We start from the raw sequence: 17,212 nt of genomic DNA, 5'->3' as shown, positions 1-17,212 counted from the left end.
GAAGCTCACAACAATGATTAACTAGTTAACTAGTAGTATCCATTACGAACGAATGACTGCTTAAATTTACAATAGTTAAAGCAGGATTACGAATATTCTTTTATTATGTTTTTTAATTATGGGAAATACGTCTCTTAACTAATTGCGCTTACGTAATACATTCGCTTCAACTAATGTACGGAATTACGAGAATCGAGTTACAGTTAGCACTTGAGATATTTTGCTTCTTTGCTGAAGGGAAGTTGAACTCACATTTTGGGAAAAGCCGGGTTTAAAACTGGCAAACCGTGCAGATTACCCAAGTAAATAATGGAAATGTCGTGTGGCTAGGGCCTCCCGTCGGGAAACGATTACCCAGGTAAGTGTTGTAAGGTTGTATTCGCGTTCGACTCTAACTAAATTCGATCAACCAGACTTACGTTCGTGTTTTCTCAGAAACCTTACTAAATAATACTATGCTCGATTTCCCCAGTGACCTCGGCGTTGGGACGATGCCCTTTATCTTGGATCCATCCTCCAGCCCCCCCCCCCCCCCCCCCCGACCGCCCTTCTTCCATTTTCCAACGTGATTAAGACATTAAAAAAAAAAATCACAAAATTCCAAACTACAATCTTTGCTACAAGTAATATTCATCAAAACAGAAAACCTGAATATAAAAACCAATGAAATTCATCGATGAGAAGGCATGGAATTCCGAAAATAGTTGAAAAAGTCGTTAAGGATTTTGAAATACATAAGGAAAGTTACGTATAAAAGACTTCAAAAACAGTATGTAATGTCATGAAGCATACTGTATAGTCTAACGTGTATCTCGTCTGGAAAAAAAGTAAAGGCGTTGAAATTCTTAATAGCCGAAATGACGATACCCAAAGAAATCGGTGCTCTGAGCAATGGAGCGCCCTCGTAATCTCACCCTGTAAGTGCAAGAAATCTTGTAATAACAGTTGTCAGTTCCACGGAACTACAGCCTGCCTATTTCGATAAATTGAATCTAGGGCCTATCGCAGAACAAAAGAGCGTTTAACACGATCGTACGTCCTTAAATTGTAAGCTATATGTCCAGATTATTTAGAAGGTTCTCTAGGCAGTACAAAACGAACGAAGAAGATTAGACCACAACGTTCTATTGACAAGACATCTACGACGTTGGGATAGGGAAGTAAATCGGAAGTGTAGTTTTTAAATCAAATATCCGGGCATTTGACTTTAGCGATTTAGGGTAAATGTGGGAAAACTGATTGGCCGATGGAGATATAACACCTGCCCCCCCGAATGAGCATATAGTATCCTAACGATTTCGCCACATTTCTCGGTAATACGCAAGGAATGTAACAGCTGCGGGGATGCACAGAAGTCACATGGATGACGCAGGCTGCAGTGTCCGATTCACTGCAGATTAACGTCAGATTGGCAAAGCATAAAGTGTGATGGTGATCACCTGGGAACTTAATAGTACGTACACGGCGAGGTTCAATGGGCTGCTCTCATTTGCAGACTAGAAACAGAAGAATAACTGCGAAATCACTAATGGAAAACGTAGTCTGGTGGTATTCCCTCGTCTACAGAGATGGTTGCAAGAGACTTGTTCCCTTTAGGGGGCTCCGGAACGCCCTATACTTGCAATGTTAAAATAACGCTTATAAATTACATCTTTCCTCACAAAGTATTTGAGGTAGGAAGTTGAACTTTTTACAGATTATTTATTGGAATATGGGCTACAACACAGGGATTTTACAAAATTTTAGTTCAGTTATTAAAGATGATTTTTTTTTCAATTGTAATGAAAATTCACAACATTTTTTGCAATTTTTTATTTATATATTCAAAAATACAGTTTTTTGGAAAAAAAGCTGTGTTAAATTATCCAGAAGGTACTGTGTAACATTTACTGAAAGTTTGAAACAAATATGTTTGGAAGATCCTTGGAAAACATGTAATTAGTATGAGAAAATAAAAGTTTTGGGAATCGAGCGACAAAGATTGGATTAACTTTTTAGTGCATTCCAGGTCCATAGGATGGATTATCTTCATCCTCTGCAAACTCCTCCTCCAGCTTCCTCTTGTTCCTCCTCCTGTTTACTCTTGCTTGTATTTCTAGACTCTTTACAGCCCTGTCTGCAGCCCGAAGGCGTTCCTTGTCTAAAGCAAGCATCGCTCGTACCATGTTAGAACCTATCTTCATTCCCATATTTCTAAATACCTTGCTCCTTACAATGTTGCCATCATTGAAAGTCGCAAAAGCATCATACACACCAAAGTGAAGTGTTTCTATTCCAACAAATACAGTCTTGGGGATTCTCGACCATATAACACTATTTACACTTTCATTGGGGTTTTGAGTTTTTCCGTGAATACACTTTTTCAACAGTTCAGGTGCTGCTAAGTCTCTGAAAATAGGTTGTATCACCTCCATTATTGCATGAGGCAGACTATGCTTATGAGTGTACACTTCACCAGTTAGCAATCCTTTGTTATATTTACACCAACTGTCTTCTTCTTTGGGACACAAGCTATGTTGGGGATTTTCATCGTCTTTATTGTTTACAGTAATAAAACATACCTTTGGCTTTCCAACACTTCTCCTTTTCTTAAAAGCCTTCAGAGGATTTCTAATAACTTTACTTTTACTCATTATTATACTACAACAAAACAGAGACTCAAGAAACAGAATTAATTACGAATATTTTCGAGATAACGACAGAGTAAATAAACATGAAACAATCGACAATCACACCAGCGATATATATTGAACCATCACAGGTTAGCCACAACACATACTTTATCTCACATCACTAAAATGTACCTGATGAACACGGACGTTAATAATAACACCATTTGACAGCAGTTTAACAGCGCCACAGTGGGTCACGCCCATGTAGAACACATTTCAAAAAAAATTTAAAAGTAGTTGTAGTCTTCGAAATTGAATAAATTATATATCTATTAAAAGGTAATAGTCTGCAGATTCAGAAAACGCAAAAAAGTAAAAATAGAACTTTTCATGATTTTGAGCCTTTCCGGAGCCCCTTAATACACAAAGGTACGCCAGAAATATGTGGAACAACAAAGGAGTAGAATCCTGGGCATGGTAAAAACTTCTCGTAGCATTCGGTTTATGGCCTGCTGTAGCTCGTAACCGCTGATTGACACAGCCTTCAACGCATGGACCGTGCTTTCGAACATCCACGGTGAGCGTGCCGATTTCGACGTGCTATTGAACGCTCAGGAACGATGTGACTTGTATGTGTGCCTGAACTCGACACGCGGAACACTTCCAATTCGAATGCACGGTCCGTATAGCGACGGCTTATGGTACGCTTTCATTGAGACTGCGGACTGCGCAAACTTCAGTTACAATTGCATTGGCCGGCCGAAGTGGCCGTGCGGTTAAAGGCGCTGCAGTCTGGAGCCGCAAGACCGCTACGGTCGCAGGTTCGAATCCTGCCTCGGGCATGGATGTTTGTGATGTCCTTAGGTTAGTTAGGTTTAACTAGTTCTAAGTTCTAGGGGACTAATGACCTCAGCAGTTGAGTCCCATAGTCCTCAGAACCATTTTACAATTGCATTCAGCAGTGGGCTCACTACCATTATTGTTAGGCAACGGAATTAAGCTGCCTCTAGCCGGCCGCGGTGGCCGTGCGGTTCTAGGCGCTGCAGTCCGGAACCGCGGGACTGCTACGGTCGCAGGTTCGAATCCTGCCTCGGGCATGGATGTGTGTGATGTCCTTAGGTTAGTTAGGTTTAAGTAGTTCTAAGTTCTAGGGGACTGATGACCTCAGATGTTAAGTCCCATAGTGCTCAGAGCCATTTGAACCATTAAGCTGCCTCTTCATGTGAACCAAATTTCCTCTCACACGTAAAAGGCATCACCGTTACCAGCAGAATGCCTCTTTGACACGCGCATCGGCCGACATACATAAATGGTGGCAGGATTATGTTTTGGGAACCTGTGATTTAAATCGTTTTGGAACCCGTCGCTACTACAGAATGCTCTTCGAAGTAGACAATGTGAAGTGACCTGAGCACGAAGATAAACTACATTTCTGCTCCTGAAAGTTGTTTGCGGAGCAGAAGACTTCCGGCTTTAGATCTTATACTAACATTTGCTTGATATTAAACCTATTTAGCTCATCTCTGAGCCAGCTAAAGGCTCAAACAATTTCTCTTGCTGCCCACAGTAAATGGGAGACCTTTGTGTCAACATGTGTTATACTGTAGACCACGGGCCACGAACCAGACGTTTACAATGCCCGCCATATGTCCGATCAATCGGATGATTATTTTTATGCTCATTATTCTTTGTGCGACTCTTCGAAGCTGACCCTGTGATCCTACACACCCGACTTCCTTGGATTGATTTCTATAGTACTTTGCAACACTAAGTCAAATTTCCATGTCGACATCCTACATCTTCAAAAATGTGGCAGATTTAATTGAAAACAAATCTTAACCTGAAAACTAAATCTGAGCAGGAGATTAACAATATAGGGCACAGCGCTGTTTCGTCTGCTCTAAAAATAGGAAGAAGCGAAGTGAAAGCCGGCACTTTGGAAGGAAGTACGCAAGCAGTCCGCCTTAAGAACGTAGAGCCTAAACACTACAAGACCAAAGTGAGTAGTGGCAGCCTGGGGTTGCGCGAGGGGCATTGCAGGGGGGCGAACAATAGTCAAGCTGGCTGACGCTTGCCGAGGGTCGGTTGGAACCAGTTGCAGGTATACGGGGACGAGCAACGCACACAACGAACGGTTCGCAGTCATTCAGTACGTCTCTCTCCCTCTCTCTCTCTCTCTCTCTCTCTCTCTCTCTCTCTCTCACACACACACACACACACACACACACACACAGTGTACAGGGACAACAACGTCTGTGGTTACTTTATGAGACAGAGGTGCCACATTTCCCAAACAGTGAATTCGAAATGCTGTTAGCGCATTAGGAAAACACTAATTCCGGTCAATGTAACCTTTTAACCGTTAACAACTAAACAGATCCGTTAAATACACTATTTTACATAAGGAGGGAAAAAAGGCTACGATCTTTGATACTTCTTTTTTTGTAGGTCATGCGAAGACAGAAAGCTGTAATCGAATATAGGAAACAAACATCTCTGATAAGAACTGAATGAAACAAATCTTTACTACTTTAGGCGTAACGTAGCCAAATTGAACCATAATATGCAACACTGAGGTGAAAAAACAAGGCACTACAACTGCAAATAAACTAAGAAAACTTAGGTTCATAAGAGGTCAATCATATTCAAAACGTCATTCGTCATTATACGAATTTTTTGCCATCTGCTATCCGAAGAACACCTATGATAATTCCTGATGTAAAACGCACGCACAGTCCTCATCAGCGTTAACAACCAATCGTTACAAAGGGAACGATGGTGAAAAGAAAAAAACGGGCTATGGCTGTGTAAACCATCCTTGTAATTGTAGTTAGTTATAGAATCAATGAAAAACGAGAACGGAAATACAAACACTGGGCTTGGAGCATCAGACTGTTGCAGTTTCAGTTTACTTTACATGAAACAGTAACGCAGAGAAATTTCGCAAAAGCAAAATCATATACGCGCACGATAGAATCGGTCCATGTACGACAGTGCACGGTAACAACGTGTCCCAAAAAGCCGCTGGCTGAAATGCTATTTTTCAGGGGATCATATTTCGAGTTCTACTGTCACAGACGTAAACGTTCAAGTGTTTTGGGTAGTCCTACGCCTAGCGCTCATTTGTACATCTGTCGGAAGGACATACTGCAGTTATCCTACAATATAGGGTCAAAATTTAAACACTGCACACTACCTCCAGAAGACATAAATTAAGAAAATCTTTTGCATTACTTGTCTACCACAGACCTTAGGCGGCTTATAAAACACCGCTTGTTCATAGGCGGTTCTCGATAAAACCCTGAAAAACCATAATTTTTGAGTGTGAAAACTACCAATTGTGAGGATGGAGGCAGAAGCACTGGGAGCAAAAGAGAGAAGAGACAGTGCAAATGGAAAAAAAGATATGAGTTGGCCCCATCCAGACTGGCTAACTTTAACACGTAGGTATAGGGAATGGCGCATTTTGGACAGAAATTTTAAAACGCGGGTGTAGGGAAAATAATAATTTTGACCTCCTTAAACTTTGGAGCTGCCGAGTTACGGTACAGGCAGTGGCAGTGGGAAAGAAAGACAAAAGGAGACTGTATAAGTGAGAGAAGAGACAGTAGCAGTGGGATGTACTGTAAATCAATAGGAGAAAAAGGAGACCCTGTGAGAGGCGTATATAGACCCTGGCAGTCAGACGGAAATGCTGCGTATGAAGGCGTAACAACAGAGAGAGAGAGAGAGACTGGGTAAAGTGATTTAAAATGTTCTGCGTAAAAACAGCGCATGCCAAAATTTTTGGTCAGGAAAGCGGAATGAGGATTGAAGCATGGCAGCTTGTTTTCCACTTTCCTGTGAGAGTCTTTTAAAGAGGAACATAATCGCCTTTGTGTTCCGACAGGAGCATTTCTCCGCTCGTAGTTATTATTCTTAAATACCAAGATCGAAGTGCTTTAGTTGAGGATCAAACCATCGTTCAGGCGCGCAACGTGGTTGTGAGACAACGGCTGCCTAAATTCCAAGAAAACAATTGCAGAAACATAGGGTAAAGCTTTCACGTTTTTATCGTGAGGAAACGGGAGTTTAGACACAAAGGATTCACCGTACAGAGGAAAATAGTGAACCATCCCTTATTTTTAAAAAATCAGTAAAATAAAACTTAAGCCATGCAAGGACGTTGGAGACACCGTATCCTCGAATTACATTCGTGTATCCCGTTGCCATGTATCCTATATTAACCAATGAGTAGTGAATGCGTAGTAACTATATTTGGGAAGACGATATTACATTGGTCACGAAAAAACAAGTGACTAAAAACTGTCTAGAATTCGATTTGCACTACTTATTTTCAGTACCCTCCCCAGAACGCCGCTACCAAAAAAATCTGGCTTTGGCTCCCTGATAACGTATTCTCGTAACTGAAGGAATGGCACCCAAACTTTCGGTTATTTAAAACATTAAACAGAAAAATCCTGAAATTTCTAGGTGCGTCAATCCTGTGCCGCATTCACATTATTAAAATAAATGGTAAGACACCCAACAGTAAACTTATCAAAGAACGTCTGGCCGGGTCAGAGCAACGCTGAGTTGCAGCACCAGCCTGTACTACTCCAGGAGAGGAGTAACTTACTGAAGCCCCTGTTCTCCTACACAAATTGTGAAACGGCCCGTGTGAAGCTTCCGGTCAGGCGAGTTCCGCCGCCTCGATACACACAGCTCGGTGGCCCGACTCAAACGGAATATTACGCAGTGGCGTAAGGCACAAGTAAGTGGCGCTAACGTACGTAGATAAAGGAACTGGAAAATGATTCTTATGGTTAGATAATACGCTTTACACACTCGTTTGCTGAAATAATACAGCGAAGGTATTTAACAAACTATTAATTTCACTTTACCACAACTTACTTCCGTAAAATTAGAGACAAATATACAGTGCTAACATAAATTATTCATTCGCTTTCCAAGTTCTATATTTTCGTAAGTATGACTTTTAAGAATATGACCGATGCATGCGTAGAAGTGTAAACTCACCGAGTTTGCTTTGTACCCAGCAACTGGTGGCCAGCGCCTTCAATTTTGCATCATAATACAGGAAGTAACTGAATATGAACATTTCACCTCCAAGCTGATATTCAGCGACAAAGCAACCTTCCATTTATCCGGGAAGGTTAATTAGCACAACGTAGGCCGTTTTTCTTGTGGAGAAGACTGTGACGGGCTCCTCTTACCGTGATATGTTGCAGTTGAGGTTGTTTCCACAAATGACTGCTGTTCTCGAGAACTGCATCTTCCAACAACACGGGGCACCCCGTCATTGGAGCATCGATGTTCGTCGCTTCCTAAACGATGAATTTCCGCATTACTGGATTTGGCGTAATCATGAATGTGAATGTGATCTGGCTCTGTTCTTTTGCTGGCACCCGCCTCCCTCCCCCCACGTCGTGTAACCTAATGCAGTGTGACACTTCCTTGTGGGTGCACTTTGGACAGTCTATACGTAGCCCCACCAGCAGGACCACTGTAACAGCTCACTGAACGCATCAGTGCTGGTGTGATGGCCACTAACATGATGTTGCTACATAAGGTATGAAAAATTTGACTACCGCTTGCACGTGTGTCGTGTGGCCAGAGGGCACCCATAGTACACTTGTACAGTGCAAATACAAAACTGGTACGTTAATGGTTCTGTTCATGCAATCAATCATATTTGTAGATGTAATACTTTGGAGAATTTAGAACTCTGAAAAAAAATGAATCGTTTATAGAAGCCTTGTATACAGAGTGTACCAGGAGGAAATGTCAATATTCTGGGAGATGAATTCTGGAACATGACAGCAACGATCATTCGAAGCAGAAACGTCTGGTAAACACAGGCTTTAAAAAGCATACCTTATGAGCTATGAGCACTTGCGTAATAGAAGAGATGTACTTACCTGTAGCGAAGATGAACAAGTGCTCGTAGCTCTTAAAATATACATTTTACAGCCCATGTTTACATAGCTTTTGGCCTGAATGGGTGACCCTGAATACTGAGAATTTCTCCAGGGACATCCTGTATGTGTCTCAAAGTACAATTTAGATGCATATGTAAGACACAAAAAGAAATCGGCTGTGCATCGTTAATGTGCCTACCAGACGACTTCAGATAAACGACGAAAGAACATGCGGATTGCTGTGGCAATATGCATCAAGTTACTAGAACATACATACGTAGTAGTAGCAGCAGCAGCAGCAGCATTACTACTACTACTACTACTACTACTACTACTACTACCACCACCACCACCACCACCACCACCACCACTGACAATATCATAATGATGATGATAATATTAATAATAATAATAATAATAATAATAATAATAGAAACCAACTGACAACGAGCTTAGACTTTCCACCGAGTGCACAAAATTTGTAGGCGCAACTGCGTAACTTCCCCTAAGCTCGTCAGGGAAGTTTCACGCTATGGGCCACTTTCACTGTACGCTGAGGGAAAATCTTTACTCCTTTATGCCTCTTGAGAGTAAAAGGAGCCTCTCAGCAAACTTAAAGGAGCAAAATATAATCTTCGAACAATACAACGACGACTTTTGACACATGAACCACATAAGGTCACAAATGATAGTACGACAGCCGAGTGTAGATTCTGAATCTACGCCCCCCATCCTCTAGAAGTAAATTAGATCAAAACGCTAAAGAATTCGATTTTTTATTATCTTATGCAGTATATTTTTAAGAAGTGTTCCTACTCACTTAGAAGTGAGTGTACATATGTAACGACGGGTAACACAGACATCATTTCAGTTTAATTAACATTATTTGGCGACTAGGTTGGAACAAGGTCTCTTCAGCTGTTTCTTGACCTCCGCTATTTATATTGAAAAACGCCGTGCTGGTTATTTTACCATTGCTGTCCAAAATAAAAAAAATAAAAAAATAAAAAACAGGCGCTAACTAATATGTTCCAAAATGCCGCGTACAAAAACGGGAGTCTTTCGGGACGTATACCGTGGGCTCTGCTGGCGACAGAAAGGTATAGTCAAATGTTTTGGATACCCTGTAACTAGGGAACATTTGTATACATAGCAGAGGGGTCAAAGTATGGATATTGCACCACTTCCTCTTGTTCAAGCAAATGGAGCAAATCGGTTGGTTCTTTCTGCATTTGATGTGGTCTACGATGGACCTTAGCAGATATGGAGGCACCATTAGTTCGTCGGCGGTTCCTTAGAAAACCCAAAAATTCTGTTTCTTACCACTTTTTCATACCAGAAACGAGCCGCGGATTCCAAGACGGCTATGCACAACAAATGCCTTTATCATCAGAAGGGTTCTGGAAACCCCATTTTGTAGTACTTAAGTACAAGCAAAATTTTTATGCGCGAAAAACCTTGTCTGAGGTGTAAAATTAGTTTTACGTTATTTCAGCTTCACAAAACTCAACTATCAAAATTTTACTGAACCACAAAGTTCTTTTCGTACGAGTGAAGTGCCCTGCAGTAGCAGGGAAGAGAAGGATAACCACCCGGAAAATGTTCCTATTGGAGCTCCTCTTTATTAAGAGGCTGGCTGAAAAGTGGGGTTCCATCTGCCTCGTTCTACCTTTGTCAGAACCACTGAAAATTTTTCCCAAAATTTTGGCAGCGATCATATTCGCGCTTTTTTATGCTGAGAGAGATGAAGGTAGTGTCAGTGGGATAGAGGCGGAGAAGTAATATATACTGGAAGATAGTAGACAGTGGTTGTGGTATAGAAAGAGCGAAAGAGACAATGGCAACGTGAGAGAAACAGAGGGGCATAGTGGCAATGGCATGTAATTGACAATGACAGAACAGTACTAGGTAAAGACTGTTGGTGACAGTGCCACTGGGAGAGGAATAAAGAGAAGGAGAAAGTGGAAGTGGGTGAGGGCCAGTGATAGTCAGAGGCACAGTCTATATCAATGACAACGAAAAAAAAGGGACACAAAGGGATGACAATTTGCTCATGAGTTGGGCTGAATGAATGAGTGAGTGAGAGAATGTGCAAGTGGGAGTGGACGAGTATGAGCGACTTACAGTGATGGTCTAGTGGGTGTGAGCGAGTTACAGTTAGAGGAGTGTGCGAAAATGAGAGGTGGTTGCATTTTAAAGAGAATATGTTTGTATACCAACATTTTTAGGAAAACTTTTGAAGGGGGCTGAGGAAGGCAGAACGAAGCAGCTGATACCCCACTTTTCACTCAGAGTCTTTTTAAACAGGACCGTATTCACGTTTCTTTGCTAGGAAGGAGCATTTTTCCACTAGTTTTCTATGTACCTTAGTTACTTATGGACGCTGGGCACAGCAGTTTAAACGAAGAGGCTGCTCTGCAGCTATGAATCATCTGAAGACCTTCTCTAACAGAGCGAAACAGGTGATCACTGACCTATACTTGTAAATCCGTCTTTTCCTCTAGGTGTATTTACGCATAAAATAACCAACATTTGTCTTATTATACTCACATGAAGTTCTCCACTGATAGAACGCTTTCAAGAACCATCAACTTTCCTAATTTCGCGTTCTTTCATTGGCGCACAATTTCCTACTTACAGGAAACTGTAATTCCACTCCAGATCACGCTTTTTTTTTTTTTTTCAAAGTTATCCTTGACTGTCGAATTACAGTGTTGTTGTCGCATTATCAGATAAGTCACAGCTCGCAGTAAGTGACGAAACTCATCGAGTAAAACAGCAGTGATATCTGGCGTACCTCAAAGAAGAGTTAAACGCCCTCTGCTGATCCTAATCTATACAGACTATTTAGGAGACAATCTGTGCAGCCTTCCTAGATTGTTTGCAGATGAAGCTGCCTTTCACAGTCTAGTATAAAGTCACCAGAAAATCTAAACCAACTGCAAAATGATTTAGACAAGATATCTGCATGGCGCCGAAACTAGCAATTTACTCCAAACAATTCCGTTAAATTTCGGATACATGATAAATCACACAAATCTGAAGCTGGTTAATTGATCTAAATATCTATGTGGTAAAATTGCGAACAACTTAAATCGTCAAATAGAAAATGTTGTGGCGAATACTTCTTTTTATTGATATGATACTTTGAATATGCAACAGATCTACTGAAGAGACTGCTTATACTACGCTTGTCCGTCCTCTTCCGGATTACCGCTACGCGGTATGGGACTCTAATCGGATAATATTGACGGAGGACGTCAAGGAAGTTCGAAGGGCAGTTCGTTTCGTACAATCGCAGTGTAGTGGAGAGAGTATAACGGTTATGATACGCGAGTTGGAGTGTCCATCATTAAAACAAAGGCGTGTTTCGTTGCGGCGAGATCTTTTCTTGAATTTTCAATCACCAACTTGCTCCTGCAAAATTATTGTGCTGACGGCCACCTATAAGGAAGAAATCATCAGTGTGACACAAAAGAGAAAGGCTTAAGTGTTCGTTTTTCCCGCGTGCTATTCAGAGTGCAACTGCAGAGAGGTTGTCTGACGGTGTTTCAATGAACCATCTGCCAGGTACTGAAGTTCGAATTGTAGGGCAGTCATGCAGATCAGAAGTTTGCCAGGATAAGGCAGGGACACGAACCCAAAGCCTCCGTATACTAAGGGATGCAGTTCTAAAGACGACTGGTTATTCCTCGTAACAGAACGAATGACGAAGTAGATATTACAAGGATGGGAGGTAAATGCAGTTGGCTAGCCTTGCAGGGGGCGGTACTGTAAGGGAGGGAGGGAAGGGGGGAGGGGGTGTCTGGAGGCCGGAAGCTGGCAACGGCGCGGGGCAAGATGGCAGACAGCAGCTTCCCTTATCTGGCGCGAGGGGGCGCGACTGGCGCGACGCCTGATTACAGGAACGTGAACTATGTGGTGGCGAGGGGCAGCGGGCCGATAACCTCGGGATCCGGTTTACCGGGCGCGGCGCGACGCAGGTGGGTCGCGAGTCCGGCACGGCGCCGCGCTGCAGTCGCAGTCGCCATCATGTGGTCACTGTTGTCAGCTCTCCACTGGCTACGCTCCTACAGCTCTAGACCGACACCCTGACGTCATCGTTGTCGCCTCCAATTTGACGTTGCACGATCGAGGTTCGGCACCTACAAATATTCAATAGCGCACTCTATGGAAAGGAAGGTCACATTTTAATGCTCTGTACAGGATATCACATCAGACTAAATTGAAAGAATCCCAAACTTTACGCAAATTAGTCCAAATACGGAAAATTGTAGTCTAGTTGGCAGAACGGAGAAGAGCTCAAAGTGAGACAGTAACCACTTTCAGAATATCGCGGAAAACCTAAATCAGGATGATCACAGAGATAGAAGTATTAATAAAAAGTCTTTCCACTCTGTACAGCTTTATACAACTTCGAACAGTATGTGACTCAAAAATACGCAACTTTTACAAAAACGAGCGTATTCACACATCCAATTGTTTAAAAAAGTACCATGGGTTAAATTTTCTCTATTTTCTTCAGTTTCATATACTGACCCGCTCAGGATATGAGAGTTGCAGTAACACAAACCACTGCTCCGGAAAAGTTCGGGTCCAGTTGTCTACGCGGTTTGATTTTGGAATCTGTGACGTTCTAAAATCAGTACGCAGTCAACGCCAATGCAATTTATCCTCTAGTCCTATCATGACCCGGATGAAACACTAGTTCTGAACAAAGGAGTGAAACACAGTCTCCCTGAACTTTATGTTCTGATACATTAGTAATAAAATTCAACTATTTTCTTTCCATCTATTTCTCGTATTCTTTTCAGAAAGGCTGAGGCGTCAATTCATGTGCAAAGAACGACTGCATCTTGATATCTTCTGTAGAGTGGACTGTTAACGTGAAACAGTAGTGAACTTACCGCCCCTCCACCTTTTCTCCCTGCCAGTTGGAAACCATATACGAGCTTGTCTTCTTAATCGGACTACCTAGGCTTTCGGAGTACGCAACTGGAATGGCAAGTACAAACCAACACTATGTAACAATACAGCGCTTCACAATAAATTGTAAATGGGGGGGGGGGGGAGGAGGAGGAGGAGGAGTAGAGGCGGAGTACGGAATAAGCGATGGGAAAGTGTGAAGAACACAGAGGAAATTAGTGTACAAATTACATGACAGTTTATGCCTCTGACAGTACAGCATTCAGTTTAAAAATGGTTCAAATGGCTCTGAGCACTATGGGACTTAACAGCTATGGTCATCAGTCCCCTAGAACTTAGAACTACTTAAACCTAACTAACCTAAGGACAGCACACAACACCCAGTCATCACGAGGCAGAGAAAATCCCTGACCCCGCCGGGAATCGAACCCGGGAACCCGGGCGCGGGAAGCGAGAACGCTACCGCACGACCACGAGCTGCGGACGCATTCAGTTTAGACATCATACATTTAGACACAGACATTCCTACTCGCCATGTCTTAAAACTGAATTAAATCTTTAGACAACCTGTTTCTGTTTCGCTTTCACAAAGAACTACTATCGGAAAGTAGAACAAAAAGCGCTACTACTATTTCTCGCCTGATCAAGAACATGGTTAACTCGAAAGCCCAATAAAACGAAAATGACTGTCACTAGTACGCAGTCCCTCATAGTACAACAATGAGAAGGGACTATCGCATCAAAAACATATCTGAAATGTACTGCTTCAAGCAATTTTTTTTTTCTTTTGGTGCAAAATCGTATCGAAATAATTTTCTAATATGAGGTTCAGATTAAGAAAACAAAGGTGTATAGCTTTCAATTTTTGTGATATTTCTGTTAATTAGAGCGTGTCATATGGACACTAGATGAAATCCTGAATCACGTTGAAACATGCAAGAAAAGCTTTTTGCTATCCTAATTGTCTCCAGAAAATGATTTCGTCTAAATGTATTAAAAACCACGGACTCAGCCTCCGCTAAATAGTATACTGTAATCGTTTCCTTACCACAATATTCTCAATATACACTATTTATACTTAAGTGTAAGAGCTTCCACTGATCAGGTTTCATACTTTCACGACATGTACAGCTTAAGTCCCGTTTCATCCATAGCTACATCGCGGTGTTACTTGTGAAACGGACATGTAGTTGGTCGGCTGGTTAGCTCTGTGGGCAGGGTCACCCATAACATCACAAAGTTTCTGTCTACTGGCAGCGTTAAGATCATCAAACTTCCAAACAGTAGAGAATATGGAGAAACGACGTGAAATGACTCATAAAAAATTTGCGATAACACACAAAAAATAATTACGACGCCTTAGTGTTTATGAGTACTGCCATGTAGGAGAAAGAGTGACTTACGTAAGACTGACAAATCAGTGCAAAAATCTTGAATTACGCAGCTTTCAATTTAATTTTTTATACATACATGTTGAGAGGCTTTAAAAATGGAGTGCAACATTGTAAAGTGGCTAATTCATCTTTCGAGTGGAGCACATTCAGTCAAAGCAACAAAATCAGTGTAAGAATGATGGGCATTAATATCTAGAACGATATTCCGGAAGCAAAATGATAGTAAAAGATAGACAGTAATCGTACATACACCCTTATTAACCGAAACAGCACAAAATCGCTTCAGTCATGTGCATGTGTAAGAAGGAATGAGATGGGATTGACACATGCACCTCACCGTAGGAAAGACTAATGAAGAACGGATCACAAACTGATGTTAAGGAGTAAGCTCTGAAGAAGCCAAAGCAAACAGACGTTTTTACAAGGTTTACACTTTGCTACTATCAGTTTCAAGCAATGATGAAATTGACGCAACACATCACCACTTGTAAGTAAAAGACACATTAGCAACTAAATACCTGATACTGACTGGCAAAATTCGTACATGAACGTAATACACCCTTGCCTCTTTAACTGCGTCCTTTTCGCCTTTTAACAAATTCATAGGCTGCGTCAAACGAAAAAAAAGGCGTACGTCGCATGTTATTCGGAAGTATCTGTTGCCTACCTTTAGACGGACAAAATTTGTGAGTACTCTGAGTGCACTCTCGATTTAGAGTTGTCTGTAGACTAAAATCAAAATTAAACCTAGTGTTTACTGTATTCAGCCCATTCCGAACTCAGAATGTACCAATCCACTACTTCCCCCGTCGTGCTCCACTGTGTGTGTGTGTGTGTGTGTGTGTGTGTGTGTGTGTGTGTGTGTGTGTGTAATTCATAGGACCAGGCCAGGCATTACTGTGCAGAAGTGCTGTACCTGATATTACCACGCGAAAGTATTAAATTTCCGCAAAGGAAACAGCAGAGGGGCCAGTGTGTCGACCGCGGGCTGTGCTCGGTACCCTTCGGTCGAGCTCGGGAGCTCTCGGATATTTGCGGCTTCGCCCAGCGCCTTCACCACGTGCTGCCGCCAGTCGCCTCTCGCGCGTCGGCGGAGGCGGTTCAGTAACAATCAGAGAGGGGATTTATGTAATGCAACGAACCGACAATCACAGATGGCTCAATCTACGTACGAGTTTTCTGCAGAGTGACATGTAATTCAGCAAATCTCGTCGCTTGCAGCTGTCGGCTTAAAACAACGCCGATTCGCCAGCGAAAAATAACTACCAGCTCGAGCGTAAGCACTGTTTTCATTGTGTGCCATGCTAGCAGCGTCAAGGCGGACTTCATGGATAGCCGCAAAAATGCCAACATGGACGATGTCGGTAAATCAGTGTCATGCGACTACACTTTTTTTGTTGTACGTGAACGTAATGTTACTTGTCTTCATATTTCTTGCTAGTCGGAATCTGTCAGCAAGTCATTTGCATGCCTCTGACCTACCTGTGCGAATGGGAAACTTAATACGCTATTAAGTTTTAAGTAACAATGTCCATATCAATATGTATACCGGTAATCCCTATCAGGAATAAGTTACTCCGCATTTTAACCAACAAGCAACATCGTACTTATTTTAATGACCTATCTCCTGTGTGTCAAAGTAATGCATGTATTCTTCACTATTTTTCGCTTGATGTCAGTGAAACACATGGAGACGAGCTTCCGGAGTGGAGCAAGATGGCTTATCATTTATCCATTGCATACAGCTGATGTTTACTACCGCGGCGCGATACCAACGTTACGTCGAAGATGCTGACTGTGAGACAGACATCTCACGCCAGTCAGCGTGCCAGATTCGGCGCAGAAAACAGTTTGCAGGCGATCTCTGAGCAACAAGACGCTGTATTGCCACAGCTGAAGGTAGTTCTTTATTAAACTGCATTGGCGCAGAAGTCCGGATATACATCGATTTCATTCGCAGAAGTTTAACTGGTAAGATTACTAACACTTCGAATGTTTTGTCCAGATTGCAGTATTTGAAATTATTAAAAACAAAAGCATTTGCAAAACGCGCAGTCTTTTCCCCGTTGGAACTATGTCCCATATTTGTTCGTGAAGCGTGAATTTGTGTGATCTTTATATACTACTGTTGGTGGCACTTAAGCCACAATTTGAACCATCTGAGCAGCAAAAACCGCTATATACTCCCGGACGTTACAGTATATTATATAGAGCCAAGGAAACATTAACTTCTTGATCACAAGGAATGGTAAACAGATCAAACTTGCAAGGCTTGTATCTCTTCCCAGTCGCATCTTAGCAAAGGAGAGATCACTAGCAGTCATCCAACCGAGCCTGCTTCCTCTACCCCCCTCCGCTC

At 42.1% G+C, this 17,212-nt stretch overlaps 1 protein-coding gene across 8 annotated transcripts in view; it reads right to left on the bottom strand.

Moving 5' to 3' along the window:
* The window catches only part of LOC126253151 (serine/threonine-protein kinase tousled-like 2), a 599,627-nt gene that overhangs the window by 47,340 nt on the left and 535,075 nt on the right, over positions 1–17,212 (bottom strand). The window lies entirely within an intron of this gene.

This window comes from Schistocerca nitens, chromosome 4 (assembly GCF_023898315.1).
Source record: "Schistocerca nitens isolate TAMUIC-IGC-003100 chromosome 4, iqSchNite1.1, whole genome shotgun sequence".
In the NCBI taxonomy this organism is placed as follows: Eukaryota; Metazoa; Arthropoda; class Insecta; order Orthoptera; family Acrididae; genus Schistocerca; species Schistocerca nitens.
Note: the sequence above shows the minus strand (reverse complement) of the source record. Positions and strands in the feature narration are given on the sequence as shown.